This window comes from Anastrepha obliqua, chromosome 2 (assembly GCF_027943255.1).
Source record: "Anastrepha obliqua isolate idAnaObli1 chromosome 2, idAnaObli1_1.0, whole genome shotgun sequence".
Lineage (NCBI taxonomy): Eukaryota > Metazoa > Arthropoda > Insecta > Diptera > Tephritidae > Anastrepha > Anastrepha obliqua.
This window is the reverse complement of record NC_072893.1, coordinates 24,728,267-24,734,753: the sequence shown is the minus strand read 5'-3', so window position 1 is coordinate 24,734,753 and position 6,487 is coordinate 24,728,267.

The window sequence follows — 6,487 nt, the reverse complement described above, 5'->3', positions numbered from 1 at the left end:
CCAGAAACATTATTTTTATTTTTATTATATTAGAATTTTTTTTTTTGATAATTTTAGAAAAGTAGGGGAGAATGGTTCTCAAACTACAGGGTTGCCCATATTCGACGGACTCATCTGGCAACCCTGTATCTTTTGACAGAGTCGTCAGATCGCTTAATGACATACCGCGTTGGAAGCGTCAGTCCAAGCAGATTTTTACCATGGAATAGTGCACGCCACACGAGCGCTCCCAAATTGTTGAAATTTACATTCAACAAAAGAAGTCAATTGTGAAAGAAGAAGAAGAAGAAGAAGAAGAAGAAGAAGAAGAAGAAAATTGTGATGCCAATTATTCGTCGAAAGCGTATTAGGTAGTTCTGATTTCAACAAGACGGCGCTCCACCACCCACATCTCGCACCACAATCGATTTTTTGAAGAAACTGTTTCCTCGTCGTTTGATGCCGAAAAATGGCGATTTTGACTGGCCACCGCGTTCGCCCGATTTAACGCCACCTGACTTCTTCTTGTGGGGATATTTAAAATCAAAGGTTTATATTAATGAGCCAAAGACCATAGAAGAGCTCAAGAACAACATCTGTGAGGAAATAGCCGCTATTCCGGACGAAATGTTAGCTAAAACTATGGAAAATGGTGCAAAACGGGCCCAATACGCCGTACAGGCTCAAGGCGGCCATTTGAGAGATATCATATTCAAAAAGTGCTGTCAACAAATCTACTTGAACCAAATAAAATGATTATTATCGTCAACATCAAAAAAATTGTGATTGATTAAAAAAAAAAACACATGGGTCCGTCGAACATGGGCAACCCAGTATTAACACCTCCACCGAATGCACTGCCGAAAAGGTAAGTTATGGTGCCAAAAAGCAATTTTCCTGCTACATAGTTTCCACTGTCTATAAGAAATCCGCCTCAACTCTTAAAGGGATAACAGCTCTCTAGCAGCCGCCATCCAAAAACGACCTAGGATAGATAGTTAATTCGGTGGTATTTTATTTAAAAAAGATTAAGATTTCTTTTCACAAGTCTCCTTTCATATATATTTAGACTTAAAAAATGTGTTCATATTACTAGGATGCAAAATTGATGATGGTGACAAGAGAGTGAATCTCGTAAAGTATTACATAAAAACTTAGTTTGTGTAGATTTAACTTAATTTAACTTAAGAAAATTATTTGTCAACTCGTCAATTTTTTTTTGTGGTGCTTTTGGGCTGCATATTTTCAGCAGTTCAGCCCATATAATGCCGCAGGAAAAAAGTTCTTTTCACAAATAATTTCTACTTGAAAAAATATATAAATAAATAATTGGCGTGTACACTTTTCTTAGGTGTTTGGCCGAGCTGCCCTCCTATTTCTGATGTGCGTCTTGATGCTGTCCCACAAATGGAGGGATGGAAGGACCTACAGTTTCAAGCCGACTCCGAACGGCAGATACTTTTTTATGAGGAGCTTTTTCATGGCAGAAATATACTTGCAGGTTTCCCATTGCCTGCCGAGAGGCGACCGCTATTAGAAAAATGTGTTTCTTAATTTTGGAGTTCCACCGAGATTCGAACCAACGTTATATTCCTATTACTCAGATGCAAAATGGATGATGGTGACAAGAGAGTGAATCTCGTAAAGTATAAAAACTCAGTTAGTGCAGACTTAACTTAATTTATTACTATTATTATTGTTATTCCATACTGCTTTAGGAGCTTAAGGATTCAACAAAGGTATTCCAAACATTTCTATTTCTAGACATAAATCTCAGTTTATTAAACGATTTTCCAGTTTCATTGCGGATTGTCCTTTGCCAAGTCATCACTGGTCTGCCTCTTCTTCTCGTTCCAAGTCAAAGCGGCATGCGGTATTACCGCATAAGACTTTCGCAGAGTATGCCCTATCCATCCATATTTTCTTTTCTTTATTTCACTGTTGATGCTATTTTGGTGCGTACTTCTCCAGAGCTCCTCGTTTGTTATAACTCTTGGCCACCATATCTTAAGTATATTACGCAGACACCTTTTTATAAACGCTTGCAGCTTTGCGTTCGTTGCCGATGTCACAAGCCAAGTTACCGATCCGTACAACAGCACAGACTTAACGCACGCGTTAAAAATTTGAACCTTTGTGCAAGTTTTGATGTTATTGGAGCGCCATATATTTCCGCTAGCTATTTTTAATTAGATTTGTGATTTTCCACGGTATACCTAACCTACTACTGTGGGCAAAAAGTAAGGTGAATTTATTTGTCAAACTTCGCAGGATTAAAATTTCGCTCCAGTTATTTTTTTCATGAGTTGGCAGCACTGTTAATAACATATGGGCCAACTTTCATGTGAATGTCATTATCAGTAATATATTTACGCTTGTGTTTACCAAACGACCAAGAGTGCATTTTTCGATTTTTACAATGTCTGATTTGATTGAGCAGAGAAGTGCCATCAAATTTTGTTTGCGGAAGGAAGTTTCGGCTGCGAAAACGTTTAGCATGTTGCAGAAGGCATTTGATGATTCGACCATGTCGCAGAAAAATGTGTATAAGTCGTACAAAGACTTCAAAGGGGGTCGAGAACGTGTTGATGACTTGGAGCGCTCCGGACGACCATCGACGTCAACAGATGACCAACACGTCAATAAAGTGAAGTAGTTAGTGCTCAAAAATCGTCGGTTGACTGTTAAAGACCTTACTGATATGATCGGAATATCAGAAGGATCTGTGAAAAACATTTTGAAAGATCATTTGGGCCTACGAAAAGTAAAATCTCGTTTGGTACCGAAAACTCTCAATTTCTTGGAAAAAAGTCGTCGCGTTGATGTGTGTGAAACAATACCTTCAGAGTATCAGGACAAGCTCAAATGCATCATTACGGGAGATGAGACTTGGATTTATGCTTACGACTTTGAAACAACCGACCTATCAAGCGAATATCGTGCTAAAGGCGAAGCCAGACCGAAAAGAGCACGTCAAAGCCGTTCAAAAATAAAGGTCATGATGACAGTTTTTTTCGATTTTCGTGGTGTGGTGCACTATGAATTCCTTCCACCTGGCCAAACTGTTAATAAGGAATATTATTTGAGCGTTATGCGTCGTTTACGTGAAGCATTTTGTCTAAAAAGACCAGAATTATGGGCCAACAACTCTTGGTTTTTGCATCACGATAATGCACCGTCTCACACTGCACTCGTTCTTCGTGACCATTTCGCCAAAAATTCCACGCATATCGTTCCGCAACCATCGTATTCGCCTGATTTGGCTCCGTGTGACTTCTGGCTATTCCCAAAACTCGAGAGACCACTCCGGGGAACGCGTTTCGAGTCGATTGAGGAGATAAAAGCTGAATCGAAGAAGATGCTGATGGCTATACTGGAAATGGACTATTTGGCATGTTTCGGGGATTGGAAAAATCGTTGGCATAAGTGTATTTCATCGAGAGGGGATTATTTTGAATGGGATGAAATTGATTTACAAGAATAAATAAAGATTTTTTATTTTACAACCAAATTCACCTTACTTTTTTCCCACAGTAGTATTTAAGGCTTTCCATATGTATTCTCTTTTCACAGAGTCTTTCCATAATCCACGAATGTCATATATAGGGTGGTATTATATTCAATACATTGCTCAATTATCACTCGCATAGTGTTTATGTTATCAATGCAGGAACGGTTTTGCCGGAATCCGGCTTGTGGCTTACGCAGCTTACTATTTATTGGCTGAATAATGTGGTCTAAAATGATTTTATTAAATATTTTGCCAACTGCCGGCAACAGTGCTATACCCTTCCAGTTCTTACAATCCGACAAGTTCCTCTTTTTGGGCAATTTTACCAATATCGCTTCCTTCCAATCGGATGGTATTATCTCCGAGTTCCAGATATCTCGAAAGAGGGGGTATAATATTTCAGCTGTGACATTCGCGTCAGCTTTTAAGCACTCAGCTGGAATATTGTCAATACCGGCAGATTTTCCATTTTTTTGTGATCGTACAGCTTCAAAAATCTCTTCTTTACTAGGATAGTCTGTACATATACTACGTATGGGTCGCCTATGCTGCAACCTACTCGGTGAGATAACGCTATTTATATCTATTTGAGCGTTGACATTGAATGTCCTTTCAAAGTGGTCGCGCCACACTTTCAGTTGTTCTGCTTCCATGGTGATGATTCGACCGTTGCGGTCTTTTATAGGAACGTTTTGTTGACAGTTGTTGTCAATTGTTTGTGTTTGTCAATTTCCTCGTAATCGTGTACACCTCTTTCAGGTCCTTCCTTATCCTTTGATGCAGCAATTTATCAAAATTTCTCTGCGTAGTTCCGAAGCGCTTCTAGTGCTGTGTATTCCGAGCAGTTTTCCTTTCTTTTGTAATCTCTGCTCCACTAGCTGCCAAAAAGATTCAGTTAGCCATTCTTTGTTTGACTTCGTTGTGCTGCCTAGAACTTCATTTGCAGCATCCACTACTGATGCTTTGACGCTTTCCCATTGTACTTCGACGATTGTTTCGCTAATACTGGCATTAAGGCTTTCATGTTTGGTTTGCACTGTTTTTACGAAATTGTTCCTTACACAGTCATCCTGTAGCCTGAAGACTTGGTACTTTTTTCTCGCAGACCTGTTTTCTCGTTTTACTACAAGTGTTTTTAAGGGGGTGGTAGGGTTTAGCGCTAAAAAAAAAACACTTTTTTTTTGAATTTTTTACAGAAATATGGCTTAAGATACTTTAATAAAATCAGTTGCATGTTATTGTACATCTTTTCAATAAGTTTTTAAAAAATATTAATAATAAAATATTGACAAATAAGCCCATGACAGAGTTTGTTTGGAGATATGTTTTTCGAGAGGTGCTCTGCGGTGCCAATCGGCATTCGTCGTAGAATCATCTGAAACTAAAAAAGTCGAATTTTTCAGTTAAAGTATGACGTAATGCTCCCCCCCCCCCACATGAATAAAATTTTTTTTTTTCATTTTTGTAGTTTTGGTGGCAAAAAAACGTAAAACGAGCATTTTTGGCGAAAAATTTCGCCATATTTGTAAGTGAAAAACAACCTTAAAAAAAAACAGGGGGGGGGGGGGAGGTATTTTTGATTTAGAAAACGTGTGCCAAATTTAAAAAGAATCGGTTGAATAGTTTCGGAGTTGTGATTGGCACCGACTTTTAAGAAGTCGTTTCGGGAAAAACGCGTTTGAAAAAATGACTCTGAAAAATTATCGATGCTCCGCATTCGAGGTAGAGTGCCTACAAAGGCTATAACTTTGAGAGTTCTGCTCCGATCCACTTAAAATTTTGACACAACATTCTTGCAATGATTTACTATAAGATGAGTGAAGAAAAAAAATTTCGATTTTGTGACCCTACCCCCCCCTTAATTTTAGCTCTGCCATGACTATGTAATGGTCGCTGCCTATTTCAGCGCTGCGCTTATTTCTGACATCGAGTAATGCGTTTATCTAACGCTTACTGACGCATATGTGATCTAGCAGAAAACATTGTGTTTGCAAATTCGGGTTAGGCGCTGTCCAAGTGGTTTTGTGTACTGGTTTATGGATAAACCTTGATCCACCAATCATAAGTCCGTATTTTTGACATATTTCAATGAATAGCTCACCATTTTCATTTCGCCCTCCCATACCTTGTGTTGCTAACACTTCTTCTGAGCCAGAGTTGTCGCTTCCTATTCTGGCAATAAAGTCGCCCATTAAAATAACAAAATCTTCGCCGGCAGATAGTCGATAACGCATTATCCAGCATGCTGTAAAATTGCTCTTTATCTGCCAGCTCGCTCTCCTCAGTAGGAGCATAACACTGCACAATAGTAATTTTTCGTGCTTTAGAGTTTAAACGCATAGTGACAATTCGTTCAGGAATTGCATGCCACTCAAGGAGTGATTTTCTCACCTTCCGGCTTAAGTAAATGCCCACTTCTTTGATATGGGGGTCATCTTCATTAGGCATATCAGAGTATATTATCAAGTCGCCGTTAATCGTACATTTTTCGCCGCTCATGTTCCATCGCATTTCACTAATCCCTAGGACATCTATACGTAGCCTTGAGCACTCAGATGTTAACTGTTCCAGTTTTCCTGGTTGGTTAAGGGTTCTAACATTCCACTGGGCAAATCGGGTCCGTTTTCGTAAGCCTTTTTCCGTCATCATAAAATCCGTCCGCTTTCTTTCTCTTGTTGAAATATTGATAATAAATTCTCGGAAGTCATAACTTATTAACCTTTAACTCCAGAGCTTGGTGGCAGAGCTGCTACCTCAGGCGTTCTGAAGTTGGATGTGAAGTCCCCAAGCCTGCTTCGCAACTCGCTCGCGCTGTAGTCATTTCCTAATACTCGTTCAGCAAGATGTTCGCATAGTTATACCGCTACGCACTCATTCGACATTGTCCTCTTAGTGCACCACGGAAAGGTGAAGGTTGTCAGTTGAACATGAGAGCCTGTATATGACGCATCAATGCTCCTTACACCACAACTTAATTTAACTTAAGAAAATGAAAAT